This window comes from Lipophrys pholis, assembly GCF_963383615.2.
Source record: "Lipophrys pholis genome assembly, chromosome: 15".
Lineage (NCBI taxonomy): Eukaryota > Metazoa > Chordata > Actinopteri > Blenniiformes > Blenniidae > Lipophrys > Lipophrys pholis.
The window spans coordinates 6,853,582-6,870,844 of NC_137642.1; the positions used below are offsets into that span (position 1 = coordinate 6,853,582).

Consider the following 17,263-nt stretch of genomic DNA (forward strand, 5'->3'; position numbering starts at 1 on the left):
ACGTCTGCCGAGTTTCTTCACTGACGTTTCTCTTTGTGTGTGTTCGTGCGTATCGATCTCCCTGCTTCACTTTCCATCAGGCCAGTTGGGAGTGTTTCGATATGCCATTTCGCTGCTGTTGATGGATGGTTTTATTAAACGTTTCCGTCACTGACCACATGGTTGGCCTACAGAGGACACAGGGAGGAGAATGTGTGAGTGTGTGTTTTCTGTGATAAGGGGCCAATTTATGGGTTAGGACATAAAGAAGGAGGGTGCAAATGGCACCTATTGGTGGACATAAAAGCTGCATTCTTGATTTTTACGTCCATCCATTCCTCATGGGCTTCTCAGTGTGGTGTTTTAGCTTTGTGCCAGTCAAGTGTGGTACTAAAACCTGAGTTTAATTATTTAGCGGGGCATAAATTTAATAGTATGTACACACCTGCAATTTGGTCTTGATCAAAGCCGAAACACAATCAAAGCAGAAAATTACATTTTACTACTGGTTTGAACGGGATTCGCACTGGTATGATTCATATTGAAAGGGGGAAATTTAAACGAAAGACAACTCGAATGCTTTTTGATGCAGACTAATTCATCCTTCTGTGCACATTATTTTTTTTTAAGGACTCACAATAGCCTGTGAAATGTGTGAAAGAGTTGAGCGTTTGAGCATTTTGCCTGCTCCTTTCTGGGGTTTGTGATATGCAGGTTTGTATTTGGCACAATATTCGTGCAGCATGTCAATCTGGTTTGAGTTCGCTCTGTGTTGTGTTAATAGTGTGACCAACAGGCTGGACCCCTCTCTTTGGAGACCATCCCCTTTTATTTTCTGCCAATACAAACTAGACGTACACCCTCCGGGCAGCAGACAGCATGGACACTGCATGAGCCCAGCTAGATCAATATGAAATACAGTAAGTTGATTCACTTGGACATATTGCGATTAAAGCGAACCGGCAGATTTTTAACAAAAATAATATAAAATAAACAGAAGCAGTGAACAGAAGTGTGAGGAAATTGAGAATGATAAGGGCACAAAAAACTATTTAAAGTTGGATTGAGACATACCAATAAGGGGAAATATCTGCATCATGACACACAATAGCATTCCGGCTAGAGACGTGAATAGCAGGTTTATTATTAACATAGATTTTGTGTGATTATGATAAACACAGAAAAGATTGATTGAATATAACAGTGTTATTGATGCTGTTACACATGCGCTTCCTGATGTCTGGAAGTCGAAGGGAGACCAGCCAAGGCTCTCTCGCAAGCTCGCTGCCCGAACTTTTAAGCGCCCGCTTCAAGTGCATGAAGTAATGTAAATAGTGGCGTTTCAGGCAATTGCGTCACGCGGACCAACGGAGATACACTGCTGGGATCTGATGTGTGTCATGTTTTAAACCTGGTCTATTCCGACAGCCTTGAGTTGTGCTGCGTTCAATTCTTTTGCCAAAGTACATAGGACTTCACGGGGACATAAACAAAGACCCATTTGAGTCCACTTGTGTCGTGCACAAGGCTCACTTCCTTCAACGGAAGAATCGAGCCCAAATGTAAACACTCCCCAAAACAGCGATTAGTTCACCTTGACTTGATTCCAGTGACCCAAAAGCTCTTTAAGGAAGGTTTTAATCAGGGGACAGTAATATATTGCCAAAAACAAAGTTTCAAAAAGAAAAGAAAAACTCCTAGATATATTGAATCAGAGAAATATAATTTGCATTTATATTTTTGTTTCTGTTATTTGAAAAATCTCAGTGAACCTCTGCAGGAAGTTTAATTGCTGAGAGTTAAATGATTTGTCATCATAAAATGTGAGAAGAAACAAAAGTATCTTGCGGGTTCCTGTGTGAATTAATCACAGTGGGCGTTAAAGAATCAACTAAAGCATTACATTGAAGACTGACAATCAGCACATCTGTCACCATCACTGTAACTCCGTGTCTGACAAGCCCAAGAAGCCTCTCACAGAGCTGCTTGTCACTCAGATGAAAATTATTCATCAGCGTGAGCTCATGACTGATTGCATCTGTTGGCACACTCGCACCAAAAGCAGTTTTTCTTCTTGTGAGGCTCGATATATAGAAATTTATTACAGCTTGAGGTATAAGATTTAAATTAAAGTTAGTTTCAGATTTGCAATTATGTGAATGCCAGCCGACGCGGCGTCCCGAAAAGAAACAAAATCATAACATTTGAACACGTTGGTGCGTGCGTGCATTAACACGTGGTTGTACTGTTTGTACAGGAGACTGAACAGATGCTCTGTGACGGGTCATGAAGCGTGCGTTGTCAAGCCTTCTCAGTCATTTTCAGAGGACTTTGTGCCTGGCGTGGGCGTGTCTGCCGGTACACCGATGCGGATGTGGTGCACATGAATGAATAAAGGGCCCAATGCAAACACACATTTGCCTGCTTCTTTGTTTTATCAGCTCAGTACATGAGTTGAATCCGTGTTTGATCAGTTGACTGTCTGCTCTTTCTGTGTGGGGACATTAGAGAAGTGAAGTCTCGCTGCTTTAAGATTAATGTAAGGACAGCAACATGTTGACACTCTCTTGAGCCACACCTTTTCTATTCGGCCCTGTTAGAGCCCGATATGTAACCATCACTCAAATTTTTATAAAATATAATGTAATAAAACCCAAAATGTAATAACTTTCCAATAATGTAAAAAAGATTTAAGAATTGAAATGTGATCTTAATATGTTTAATGTTGTATATTGTTTTTTACTGATTATTGTAGAAGTAGATTACAGATTATAGAGAACAGAATACTATAAATGCCTTGGGTGACAGCAATCATACATAAATACCATAAACTGTATATAGATATACGCATAAACAAATAGTCCAAACTTTCAGAACTCATACTTTCAGTGTTTTTCAAATTGAAGCAGTTCAAGTTCAAACTATAAATCATTGACCCACATTATGATGGAATAAAATTATTACACTATTGTTTACGATATAGTTTAATATATTCATTGAAGTTTTGACTGAACAAAGTTATAAAAAAAAAAGCAAACAAACTTAAAGCCCCCCCCCCCCCCCCCCCCCCCCCCCGCACACACACACAGGAAACAACCTCCATAAATACTGTCAATTACAGGAATAAAAGGAAGTTATAAATAGAGAAAATAGACCTTCAGTCAACCAGGATATAGTGGATAACACAATCATTATTGCACCCTAGTAGATGGTTGATCAGAAAACTTTAAGAAAGGCCTCCACACATAGTAAAATGTCTTTTTCTGAACCTCTCAAGCTGAATCTAATTTTCTCCAGTTTGAGATGGGAATCTTTTAAGTTTTGGGCTCAGCGTCTTGTTCCATTATTGACCAGTTATTACAGTTCGAGTTTTATTACATTATATTTTATAACAATTCGGGTCGTTGTTTGATTTTGGGCCGTTCTTGCATATCGGGCTCTAACAGGCCCAGAGTTTGAGGTTGCACAGACAACCTGCTGCTTTATGCTTGTATTTCTCCATAAAGAGTAATCTTATCTTTCTGTCATTCAAAAACACAGTGCTTCAAACTCTGCATTTCTAATATTATACAGTGTTTCTCTTTTAATCTATGATAAGGATTTTATCTATCTATCTATCTATCTATCTATCTATCTATCTATCTATCTATCTATCTATCTATCTATCTATCTATCTATCTATCTATCTATCTATCTATCTATCTATCCATCCATCCATCCATCCATCCATCCATCCATCCATCCACAGTCTGAGCTGCTCTCACTGTGTCATGTTTGTGTTCCTGACACCAGCATCAGTACACATCTGCTGCCCATTTACACGCTCACAACACCACTGCACTTCTGTTTTTATAATGCACTGTTTTAATTATGTCTTGATGTTGTATTTGTTGAAGAAAGCCAGCTTGTGATGCGTTGCTGCTGAAATGTGCTCTTCAGTTCAGTTCAGTTCAGAGCTCTGGAGCCGATTCCAACTGTCCAAGGTTAAAGGCCTCCAATGGTGTGTGAATGTGTGAATGTTCATTAGGACAATCATGTACTTTAAAATATATATTAAAAAAACAACAAAAAAAAAACCAAACTGGCCTTTTACCTATGTCAGCCTGCTGAGTAAGCACTTTAATATTTGCACTTTACGGTAGGTTTTTAGGAATAATTATTTTCTCATCTTTGTTTTACCATATTGTTTTCATATGTTTGTAACCTTGTATGGTTTTATGTGGGACAACGGATGGAAATTAGGGATATTTACAGAAACCTTGTGAAGAGATGGCTTGTTCATTAAAAAGCACTGTCCTGTCCAAATAAACAAATGAATGAATGAATAACACTATCATCATGAAGCTCTTTGGGGGCTGTTAAATCAGTGTTAAAAAGCACTATGCAAGTGAACTACCGTTCGATGGAAAAGTGAAGACCTGGGGGTTGTGCCAAACAAAACTACAAGTACAATAAAACCAGGCCTCACTATCCCTCACTTACATCAAACAAAACTTCACCAAAAACCTGGCTGACTTATCTAAAAATGGGATAAATCAAAAGCAAATACAATGGTGGCACCAACCCAATAACCTAGTGTGTTTAACAAGGGAACACCTACATGAATGAAAAATGTACAGAGTACACCAAACTTAGTTGCCCTCCCCTCACCCCACAAACCTACAAACCACTCTTGGGCAAATTGACAGAGAAATCCGAGCTCCACACACACTCACTCACTCACTCACTCACTCACTCACTCACTCACTCACTCACTCACTCACTCACTCACTCACTCACTCACTCACTCACTCACTCACTCACTCACTCACTCACTCACTCACTCTCTCTCTCTCTCTCTCTCTCTCTCTCTCTCTCTCTCTCTCTCTCTCTCTCTCTCTCTCTCTCTCTCTCTCTCTCTCTCTCTCTCTCTCTCTCTCTCTCTCTCTCTCTCTCTCTCTCTCTCTCTCTCTCTCTCTCTCTCTCTCTCTCTCTCTCTCTCTCTCTCTCTCTCTCTCTCTCTCTCTCTCTCTCTCTCTCTCTCTCTCTCTCTCTCTCTCACACTCACACTCACACACACACACACACACACACACACACAAGGATCAGCTAAAGACGAGTGTCTCTTCCCTGCAGGAGCGGTTCTTTTATAAGGATCGGCCGATTCGGAGGACACAACAGGAGCAACAGGTGCAGAAGATTAAGTTGATCACACCTGAGAGCTGACAGAGGAGGAGGGAGAGAAGAGCGCAGGAGGGAAAATAAGCCTACCCACAAACCAAGCTTAACTATATCACATGGCTGTCGTGTAACAACTACATTCACCATTACTACAGAACACTAGTCAAGAGCATGAGACGCACATAAAGAGGCTTTTATTCTTTTGTCCAAGTTCAAGCAGAGAGAACCAACGTGAAGACACTTGGCTGGAATGAAACAAACAAACGTGACAAGCAAAAGATTGATGGAACAGCAGCAGATCAAACTGGAGATCACTTATATACACGGGGGGAGTGGAAACCTCACGAGACAATGGTGGATACAATCGAGGTTTAGTGAAGCACGGAGGAGACACTGAGCGCACGGCGATTCGAGAACCAACATTAGTAAACAGACAAGCAATCAGTCACGTCAGGAAACCCGAACAATGCCAAAACCAGACTTGACTAGAATTCAGGAGTAGAAAATACAAGAGCCATGATGTGTGAGGTGACTTTGGCTCACTGGGCTCCTCCAGTCTCATTTCTTTGTATTTAAAGCTCAAAATGGCAAAGACACCGAGCCCTAAGTTTGTCCCGTTGGTGAGTGTGAGCACCTCGAAGGGTCAGTGTGCGGATGAAGGGGTGAAGGGGGCGGATCATTAAAGTCCTGCTGCTAAATATACAAACAGACAATTAAAATGTTATCCAGACCAGATGTGATAACTGATGTCTGACCAGTGGCTCGTGCTGCGTTCTGACTTTAATCAAACTTTAGTTTTAGTTTCAAAGCAAACCAGAAGGAACTTTCCAAACATGTGGACTGCTTTTTCAGAGTTCGGCAGAGCGGCATTCATACATGTACAAATGGCTTGCATTAGTGTTGCACTTCCGCTCGGCTGTAAACAGATCAAACCTTTCCCCCTCCTTGTCCGGGTTTCGGCCTCTTCTGATCCACATTAGAGTCTGCTTGCTCTTTATCTGCTTTGTCCATCCCTGCTTATCGATCAAGTGAAGAGCCTCTTTGTCTTTTATCCTTTTTTTTTTTTTTTTTTGTGTCCCGCTTTTGAGTCCTTCTCCAGAATCGTCAGCAAATGCAATTTGTCCGATCAATATTGAAACGACTGGCAGGCGATCTTCTTTCAAAAGGTAATGAATGGATTCATGCTGACAGCTTGTGGATTTGGTTTACTTTAGTTTATGAAGACACGATCAAGCTTATGGGTGCAGTGGAGTCAAGAATTATTTACCATTTTGATAAAGGAAGGAGGATTTGAACAAATGTGGTGAGCTTAATCCAATCAGCAATTCTGAGACTGTAAACTTCTTTTAAAGATACTAGAATTGCTGACAAGGATATTTTCTTCTAAGGTCTCTTTATAAGCATGCATGACAGGTTTCAGCGTTACGTTTTGTTCCTATTTTTTCTGCACACGTGTTTTGTTTTCAGGTCACTTATTAAGAAGTTAGGCTTTTCTTGCTTGAAGCCTACTTTAGCTGTTTGTAAAAGTCCTTTCATCAACGTGTTGGATTGAGTGCTGTATCTCACTCATTCTGTCTAGGCCGCTGACGTCCTACGAAGGTTCATTTAACAGCGCTTAAGACTGTACCGGGACCCGTTTCCGCCGCTGCACTTTTCCAGCGGAGCTCTTCTGATGATTTTCATTTGCTAAAATGTTTTCCAGGAGAGTTAAAAAAAAAAATATATATATATAATTTGAACTAACTTCAGTTCGTGTTTATATCACAGGGGAAACATGGTTTGTGAAGAGGATTAACACTAATAGGGCAGTAACCAGCGGAAATGCTATTTTATCTCATATCACCAATGATTGAGGACCTCGAGCAATGTAAAGCTGGGACACAAAATAAAGGAGATTATTATGAGTTTTCTAGTTTCTTTCTGTTTCGGAAGAGGCAGTTGAGGTGGTGTGAGATTCAGGTTCATTCCCTTGGTTTTTGCTCTCTTGGACTTACAGCTGCATCACTTCCAAGATCCTCTTCATCATTTGTATATAAAAGAACTATTACAAAAACAAAACAAAAGGTCTTATGGGATTTGTAACATCTCCACATTTTTGGCCATTGTCAAGATGAATTATTCTGTGCTTTAACACAATATGAGTCTTCCCATCAAGCGCTGTAAAACATTTTTACCAGGCAACATAAATAAGCCCGAGTTTAAATCCCCTTCAAGTCATCAGAGTCTTTTTAGTAGTTACATTAAATTAAACTTGAATGATTCATTAATAGTCAAACATTTATTCCCTGCAGCAGAGCACTTTCACACAAGGCCGCATCTATAGTCCACTTTGATTCACATCAGATACTTACTAATGACAACCTTGTTTGAACCCCAGAAAACTCCCCGACTGTTTAACTTTTAGAAAGCCCCCCCCCCTGCGCCATTATCAGCCCCCAACAGCGACTTTCACTCACGACTTTCAAGCAGACACACACAAAACATGAAAAAAATGCTCAAAACAGCTGCAGGCTGCACGCAATGTGACAGTGAAGGTTACCAATACACAATCTACCCTAACTGGCTGTTTGTTGTCAGTATTGGTTGTTTAACGTGGCTGCTGAGTGACTAATGGAGGAGAAGACCGCTCACTGCTACAGTTACTTCTCTTCTCAAGTCTCACGAGCTTGATCGTCAGCGTGTCGCTGTGTTCCCATCCATCTGAGAATTTAAGAATAGTTTCAATCCGGTATTGTGACTTCGGCCTATTTGTGTCGATTGTTAACTCTGTGCCATTCTTCTTTATATGGAGTAGTGCATGTTGGGGAAGTGGTTTGGTCTCTTGCCTCACAGCAGGGGAATCACTGGTTTAACTTGCCATGGCTGCATATGATTGTGTGGCAATTTTTTTTTGGAGCATCAACAATTTGTACCAACAAATTGCAAGCGAGAGACACAAAAAAATGTTTCCTAAAAAGTCAACATATGATATTTTGCACATTTACCTAAATAAACCAATTACAAATATTATAAGAAGAAGAACACAGAGCAAATACATCAAATACACGTGAATGTGGCAAAAGAAGAAAACAAAATATGGGAGATGATCTGTCAGAAAGTGGTAAAAATAAAAAGAAGAGAATCAGAAATGATTGAAAGATAAAAAAAAGAAAAAAGGAGGAGGCGAAGGACAACACAGAAGATATAATAAAGTCTGTGAATTAACGATCACGGGGAACTGATTTGCACCACCTTTTCTCATTAAAAAGAGACAATTCCTAACAGCGTACCTTGTAAATCACAATGAAAACATTGCGTTCAAATCTATGACCATGAAGTCCTCCCAGTATTTTCTACAATAGGAAACAAACCATTGTTCATGAAGTTATAAGCTCTAATTGGATGTTTCTTTGTGCTTCAGTCAGACATCATGTCTGTCTCACTGCGTCCAGCTTTCACATGTACGTGTGGACAAAATCAAATTTGTGCCTATTCTCATATAAACAGTCCTTTAATGGTGATTTCAGAGCCTCCCCACCACCTGAAAAGTGCAACTAAGTTTTTAGTTTTCCGGCAGAGTAAAGACGGAAGCGAGCTTTCTGCTGCTGCATTGGGAACATGCGTCCTGATCAATTCCCTGACTGAATCCTGTGTTGATTGAGTTGTACAGACCCGTCTGATGGAATATGAATGACCTCTAATTAGTCAAATCAGTCAAAAATTCCCAGTGTAAGTAGTCATTGACCCACAGAGTCCGCCAATTGACTCATTTCAGTGCAACATCTCACGACGTGGAGATTATGGTATGCTGCCTTGCTGAGAAACCTTTACCGTCTCCCTCAACACAACAAACCACCAGCAGCAGTCCGACATGCCCACAGTCGCCCCCTCGTTCATCGTATGCTCACAGCGTGCATGGGCAGTGCGGAGCTGCTTCCCAGCCCAAAGCGTGCAGACCTCTGTTCCCGCGAGCAGGACTTAATGGTTGATCTGCTCTCGGCGGCAGCTCATGAATCAAACACCAGGCTGCAAACATGCCGGCCAGGCTCTGCCGGCTCGTGATGAATTATGTTTAGATTGCCGTGTGACAAAAGCCATAAAACGTAATCACTTTCCGTTCCTATCCGTTGACCACAAGTGTGCGGGTTACGTTTTGTTGAGATATGGTTACAAGTCCGAGTCACTGCCGGCTTGTTCCAAATCAAGGTTCACACGCTGCCGTTTATGGAGACGGCTTTAAATGTCCACCAAGTTATTAGTCTGCTAATGACAGTTTACACTCCTTCGTAAGCAGTTTGACACATGAAATCAACTCCAGAGAAAATGTTTATCAGAGAACGAACGAGGATGAATATTACAGTAACATGAAAGCATTGTCTCATAAATATCTACATCCTCTTTTCCCTATCACTGGCTTTATACTTTTATTGGCATAACCTACTGAAATAGGTTTATCGCTAAGGATATAAACCATTCCGTGAGGAGACGTGTTGCCAGGCTACATGTCACGTGTTGTTTCCAAATAGTATTCCAAATAATGCCTCTTCCTTTCTCTTGCACTTTAATCGTTAAACCCAAGCTCTTTGACAGCAGCAGAAACATTAAAGCCACCAAGCGTCTCCTGTCGTATACCTCTCTTTCAGCGCCATAAGACTCTCCTCCAGCTGCTCACGACTGTTGCCATGGTGAAGCACAACTCCCTCACACGTGGAAAGCGCACAGCAACTTATTAGCATTCAGGAGCAACAGAACGGCTCCATGCAGTGTCGCATTTTCATGAACTGGGGACACGCAGCGAAGGCAGAATGGATTTTCTCCCCTGACTGTTTGTCCCACGTGTATTCACGTCTGTCACTGCCTCGCTGTGTTGTTTTGTTTTGTTTTGGGTTGGTTTATGGCGTCACCGGCAAGTAGAAATGACGGAGCCATTGTCTCTGCATTGTCGTCGAACGCCTGGAGTCCACCCGCCTCAGCCCAATCACACAAACAGCTCAAGTAATAATTATTGAATTATTGAGAGTTTTTGTATATAAATGGTGAATTGATTCCACTTGTTTAGCACTTCTTTTTTTTTTTTTTTAAACTGCACACACACACAAATGAATGAAGCTCTAATTGGAAGCAATTTGGGCTTTCGTGTCCAACCCAAGGGCAAGTTGGATATTTAAACCTGCAAGTGGACCAGGAAAGCACTAAATTGATGTACTTTAGAGTTTGCGAGAACAACAGTTGTTGTCAAGTGTTTATTCACAAGGTAACACCACAAAGGTTTTCAGTTTTCAGTTAATTACTAGTGTCTGGTCTCTTTGTGGCTGCGCCGTCACTTCCTCCCGTCAGTAAACCTGCTTGATCTCTGTAAAGATTTTTGTTATTGCAGTTGATTTACTGGCATTTGATGGGACAATGCTCTTATCTTTTGTTTCGTCGAGCTTTCAAAGCTTACTTGCGAAACGAAAAGCCCTTCGACAGTCGATCCTAATCCTCTTTCGCAATGAGATTTCTCGACCTGCAGGTGCTCGCATGCCACGTATTTTGCAAGGTTTTTTTTATAATTCTGTTTAATTTCCTCTCCATATTGACGTGCTGCCAATCTATCACAGAATATTAGCTCATCTACACAACAAGTATTACCTGCCGGAGTGAAAAGTGATATTAAACCCGTGAAGGATATATATTGCAAAACATCAGCTCACAATGTTTCATTTTCTGTCAATAACCAATTGATGTATTGTGAGCATGATGTCATGGTTAAGTTGACTGCAATTAACTCCATGCACCATTAAAAAGTTCCAGATTAAGTTAATTAGACATAAAAGCAAAAAAAAAAAAAAAAAAAACACCAGAGAGCTGGCATAGAACCGTTTAATAACATTTGGTCTCTGGAGAAGTGGGAACCTTGCCACAAAACAAACACAACGCAGTCACATTTCTTTATCTGTAAGTACCGAGAGATGGGAGAGTTTAAAAATATGTCGGAGTAGAACATTTTGTATGTGTGACTGTTAAGTACTACCTGATTTATGAGAGCTGGCTAAAATAAAGCCAGAGTCATGTGAGGGGCAGTAATTCAGTCACAGTCCATAGTGACAGACTGACCATCACCATTTCACTTTGTCGCGCCGCATTAAGTATTAATGGTGCAATTTGTAAAAATGTAATCGATTTTCAACTCATTATGTAATAATGTCACATTTCGTAATAACATTCTTGAATGCATTTTGTAATAACTTGTTACATATTGCAAAATGTGTGCTAAATTATGAAATGCGCTCAGTAACACTTACAATCTGTTTTCATTTCTTCAAGAAATAAAAGACATGACTGGTGGAAAAGCTGATTGGCTTGTAACTTTATAAATCTAGCAGCCACAATGGCAGGTGATCTTAAAAGTTAAACCTGATTTAGAGCACTGGATTCTACATTGTTTTGTTGGCAGGACATGAGCAAAGAGTGACATATAATTCTAGTTGAACAGAATCTTAATTTTTTTCTCATTATTAAACATAGAACCATGTATATGGATAAAGGACCAAATTTATTACATAATGCACCAACTTATTACAATTTCTAGAAAAAAAAATAAGTGGAACACCCACATTTTGTAATAACTGTTGCGGCAAAGTTTATTACAAAATGCATTTAAGAATTTCATTACAAAAGGTGGCAGATTATTACAAAATGGGTTGAACTTTTATTATATTATTACATAATGCGGCTCTACATACCTCGCACACTGTCAGACACATTTTACTTTACGGGCCACATAAAGCCCAATTTCATCTTAAGTGGGCCGGAGCAGTAAAATCGTGCCACAGTCACCTTAAAATTTGAACTTTTAAGTTTTTCTTTGTTGTGGCACAGAGTATTTGTGATAACAACAACAAAACAAATAACAATTACTACCTAAAATAACTACAATGTGAACATAAAGTTGATTTAAATGATTCTGGTGCAAAATGCAGTGAAAGAAACAGCAATGAGGCGGCTGTTCTTTTATGGCAGCATCACCAATATTTCAGCCCGGGTCCCAGTATTGTGTTGTGTCTGCTCCTCTTGGGAAATCTGCTAAAAAATACAATTTAAAAAAAATTTGGTTTTCTTTGAAATTCAGTTTTTAGTTCGGCCGGATTGGACCTCTTTTGTCAACAGGCCTCATGTTTGACTCTGCTGCTGTAAGCAGTGACAACTCTCAGGCGAATGATTGATGAGTCACATTCTCCCAAAGCTCATTGGAATCATTCAAGTCTTGATTTTCCAACTTCAGACGGGCCTGTACATATCGATACAGTCCTGTACGTCGATGCAGTGTGTTACCGATGCTTTTCTTGGTCGTTGTGGTCCCGGCTGCCTTGAGGTCATTTACAAACTTCTCCTGTGCAGTTGTGGGCTGATCCCTCTCCCCTTTCTCATGATCATTCTCTTCCCATGAAGCAAGATTTTACTGAGCTCCAGAGCGAGGCGATTGATGCTTACTTTGTATTTCTTCCATCTTCAAAAAATCGACAGTGATCTCTTTCTCACCGAGCTTCTTGCCGATGGTCTTTGGTCTCTACTTCTGTGACAGACCTTTTTTTTATACTTATACTTGTAATATTGGGATTAGCTGAACATTCTTGAATTGACAGGACTAATTCATACTCTCGGTCACTTAACTGATCTGTGGAGGCCAGTTTGCTGGTTGTTAGGAGATCAAATAATTATTTCCAGTTGATATTCTGTTTTACCGTTTTTAAAACACACCTACAATGAAAATTATACTGTGCTCATTTCTTTGCAAGAATCCTTCCTCACCCGTAGAACTGTTTTGCGGGTCAAGACAAAAACACATTTCGGTGAAAAAACAAAAATGGATCTCTTAATGATAACGTTTGCTGATCCCTGGTCTAAATTAACTTTAATTCATAACACTTTTCGTTAATCATTGCAGCTGCTTTTCACTGAAATTACCCCTTAAGATTAAGTTATATAATAAACATCTTCCTCTAAAAAAAAGAAAAGCTCCTCAGCTGATTATAATGAGTGAATCAACGGCTCAGTAACACTATGTGGCCATTAGATAGCAACAGTTTTTAACAGAACGACAACAGTGAATTCTCTGTTTCGTAAACACACTTGTGGAGAGAGATTGTGTTTGTATAAACTGTTTGTACCACTGGACAGAACACCGGGCTCTCTTTCGCCACGTCTGATTGGCAAAACCTCTTTAGTGACTATTGTGTGTGTTGTTTTATTAAAACAGAAGTAACAAGCGCTCATTGTTATTTCACAGCATTTATGGAGCATGAATCATTATGACAAAACTCAAGGGCACGGAATAAATTGAAGCCGAAACCTGATTAATAAAACACAGCATTCAAGTCATTTCCAGGAGATGAGGCCGCTCACCCCTTCATACATGACTAAGCCGCCGACGTTCAGCGCGCAGGAGAAACACAAGCTTTTATCTGCAGCCGAGCTCACAGGAGCCTCAAAGTCAATAAGGGGGATGCTGGAGAATTACCTAAAGGTACAGCGCACCACTCAATGTAGGGTGACAGCTTTTACACGATCACGAGGCGTCTCGTCAGTCCCTGTGCAAATAACGTCTGAAATATCACACACACTAAGCTGTCAGTGTCGGAGTTAATCAGAATTTAATGAACTTACTGTCATCTGTGGTTGTTAAGAGGATTTGGGATTATTGAGGAGGGTACTAGAACAAAACACATGTAAATTGCCTCGTCTGAAGATTGGCAGTAGGGCCTTAATAAAGTGGAGGCCGTCGGGTGTAATGTATCATTGTCACTTTTGTGTTTTCAGATTATTTCAATATTGCCACTGCAGGGAAGCGTGTGAGGAGGTTCTGTATTGCGTCATGTGACAGTAACTTAAAGTAAATGTACTTGTTCACTCGGTGGAAGAGGGTGAGCCGGGAAAAAATAATGAATTTTGAGTGGGAAAAACTCCCATCTGATGTAACAGTAAAAACACTACAGTCCGTTTTTAATATGTATTCATGTACAGCGTGAAACCAAAAATGAGTGGATATAATGTTGTTCAATTTCAAGCAAATCATAGTACGATCGAAAAAAGATCAGGAAGGAATATATACTTTTTTTTTATCATTCCTCTTCTTTTGATAAGGCACATATAAAAGTGGCACATACATAACTACAGTATAAATCCACAATTTCCTCTTGTTATATTGACAGTGGGTGTGTGTGTTTTCTATGGCTTATGTTTATTGTATTTATGTAATTTCTGAGATGTACGTCTTGGCTGAAGGCCATGGATTTGACCCCTTGTACACTCTTGTTGTTTGAATGCACTTGTTGCATTTACAATTTAACCGTTGCTGGTCGATTGCGCCTCGTGGCTGTCAAGTGCATCTGGTTTTTGTTGTGCAGAGCTGTCGCTGGTCCAGTACACTTGTTGCTGATACTCTTCCTGTGTATGTGTGAATATGTGTCAGGACAGCAGGGCTACACCAGTGGGTTACATGTAGCACATCTATCGGGGAGTTGTTATTTTTCTCTTTGAAGAAGCTGCTGGCTGTTTGATGTCACACATCAAGTGGTTATAGATTGTTTCTGTGTGGATCGCTAAACGCTGAAGAGCAGTGGAGTTCTTAATACGCTGCAGTTGAAGCATCTCTCTCTCTCTCTCTCTCTCTCTCTCTCTCTCTCTCTAAAAGAAAGGTTTGAAAATAGATCAAAGCCTCATTTCAGTCACTTTGTATCTTTTAACTCATTTTGAAATACGTCCAATTTAATTTCCTTGTAAGAGAGTTAATCCTCAACCAGACCAGTTTGAATCAAAAGATATGAAACCACAAATGATTAAAGAGAGTCCGGATTAAATATTCAATTGAGCTGCGGCTGTAGCATGTATAGAAGTGTTTATATTCCTAATCATATTTCAGGTTGCACCGATTATTAGAGGTGAGCAATCTCAGATCATAGTGAGAAAGTCCCGAGTTTGAGTCTGGGCGGGTGGTTTGCATGTTCTACACGTGGGGATTATTTCTTTTTTCCAGGAATTTCAGATCGTCACCTTATTAGGAAACATTACAAATGTACGTGTTACACAATTTGTACAACCATTAGGGAATTTTCCGTTTTTCTCATCTAAAGAGGAAAAATGAAATCAGATCCGAGGCTCTCAGCAGGAAGACCAAGCGAGTGACAGTAGAATTAAAGGGCATTTCACAGTCAGATCCTCCTCATTTCCACATAGCTCCATTATAGCTTCATTATTTGTGCTGATTGGTTCTTTACTGTGTAATGGAGCTCTGTGGAGCTCTGTAATAGCTCTCAGCCATATTGGCCTCGCTGGGGAGCCCAGCAGTAAAAATCCTTTTAACAATCTACATTACGGAAGACTCAAAACACTTGATTAAATGTCAAACTTCTCAAAAGTGCTCCTGAACTGCAAAGAGCAGTTGAAGTTCTCACATCGTTTGTCAACCATTAACACATATTTGTTTTCTGAAATGATTCCCTATGTTTGTGACATTTCTCTTCAGTCTTGGATGTTTTGTTCGCAATGCGTCACATTAGTAATTTCAGATGTTTTTGATGGTATCCAGCGTCACCCGTGCCTCACTGCCATGAGAGCAAAAGCCAAACAAACTATACTTCTTTGCTGACAAGAAATCTAAACAATCGAGCCATTTCAGTCCTCTGCGTTTCATCTTGTGCTCTCGGCGCTAATAAATCCACATACCGGCTTACGTTTCTTATAAACACTTGACTATATTCAATCGTCTTTGGACTGCCTTTCTTCTGTGGCCAATTTCCCTTCCGTATTGACTGAAGAGACATTTCTGTGAAACGCTATAGAGGGAATTCAGCACGCTTTGATCAATGCCTGGAGACTAACGAGTGGGTTTCCTTGAAAGTGGCCCTCTTTGTCCTTTCAGTCAAAAATGGTGAAAAAGGGAATAAGCCTTTACTTTTCCCTTCAACTGGGTATTTCTTTTTCTATTATTATTCAACATGAATGTTTTTATAATCAGGAGCCGAGCCACACTTGTGGATATGTTCCGTATAGGTGTATGTACAAAGACAGACAAAGGAAAGGAAGCTGCCCGCAGGTTTTTCTTTTGATGGTTTACAATTCATGAAACGTGAGCGTCATGCTGAAGCTTGTACGGTAAACCATCCGAAGGAAACCATGTATTTGTAAAAAAATTTAAAAATAAATAAGAATTCTGATGGATTGAGTGTTTATTCTTTTGGGCAGCTGTGAATTGAGACGGTATGAATATCATTCAAAGACCATTACTCACTTGTGCGTTGTTTTTCTTCTAGAACTCACTTTTTGCTTCAAGGACAATGTCCAGATGGTCATCGTTCAGAACGACAAAAACACTTCACAGTGTTTTGAAAGTGCCATTTCATTTCGATTTGTCAGTTGGTTGCCGCTTTATTCAGAGTGGTCACACATTTCAAGAAGGCTAAACTTGAAAGCTCCTGAGAAGATGGGAGAAAATGTAAAGTGTTTGGTATATCCGAGTACAGGTGAGCGTACTGTCAATAGAGGTAACAATAGAGGTAAATTAAGTACTGACCCAGAAAACTAAATGGAAATTGATCATCTATGTAATAAAACAGTTTCTGAAAATAAAATCACAAACATCAAATCCATCAGAAATATGTAGGTACAGCAAAAATAAACACACGGGTCCCCGGATATATGCTTTAACACTGAAAACTAAAAGTGTATATTAGGACATAATCAACAATCTGCTGTAGTAAAAAGTCAATTGTTTCTAAAGGAGATGCATGTATATAATCTAGCTTGGAAAATTCTCCTCTTGAGGTTTGCTGGGGTTTTTTCACACTGTTCAAGTTGAAGTTACTGTGTCTGGAGGCTGACATTTGTTTCAGCATCAGTAAAATGATAAAATTACCTTGGTTCTGTATGTGGAGGGATGCCGAGGTCTTTACGACTAATGTTGGAAGTTTATTTTGCACATCATTCACTTGAATGGTAGGGATCCCGGCAAAGAAACAAAAACAAACACTGTATGTCCTGGAGGTTGATGATGGCAGACCACAGATATGACCAAAGAAAATCAACAATTAAATGACTCTGAGAGGTTGGCGTTACTTGTTGCTAAGCAGTCCTTTGAGTAGGTTTTCTAGCGTTTATGAAGCAGTGT

General features: G+C 40.0%; 1 protein-coding gene across 1 annotated transcript in view; it reads left to right on the top strand.

Moving 5' to 3' along the window:
- The window catches only part of oprm1 (opioid receptor, mu 1), a gene marked incomplete at its 3' end in the record, with an annotated part of 35,906 nt that overhangs the window by 14,049 nt on the left and 4,594 nt on the right, over window positions 1–17,263 (top strand). The gene's annotated exons all lie outside the window — the stretch shown is intronic.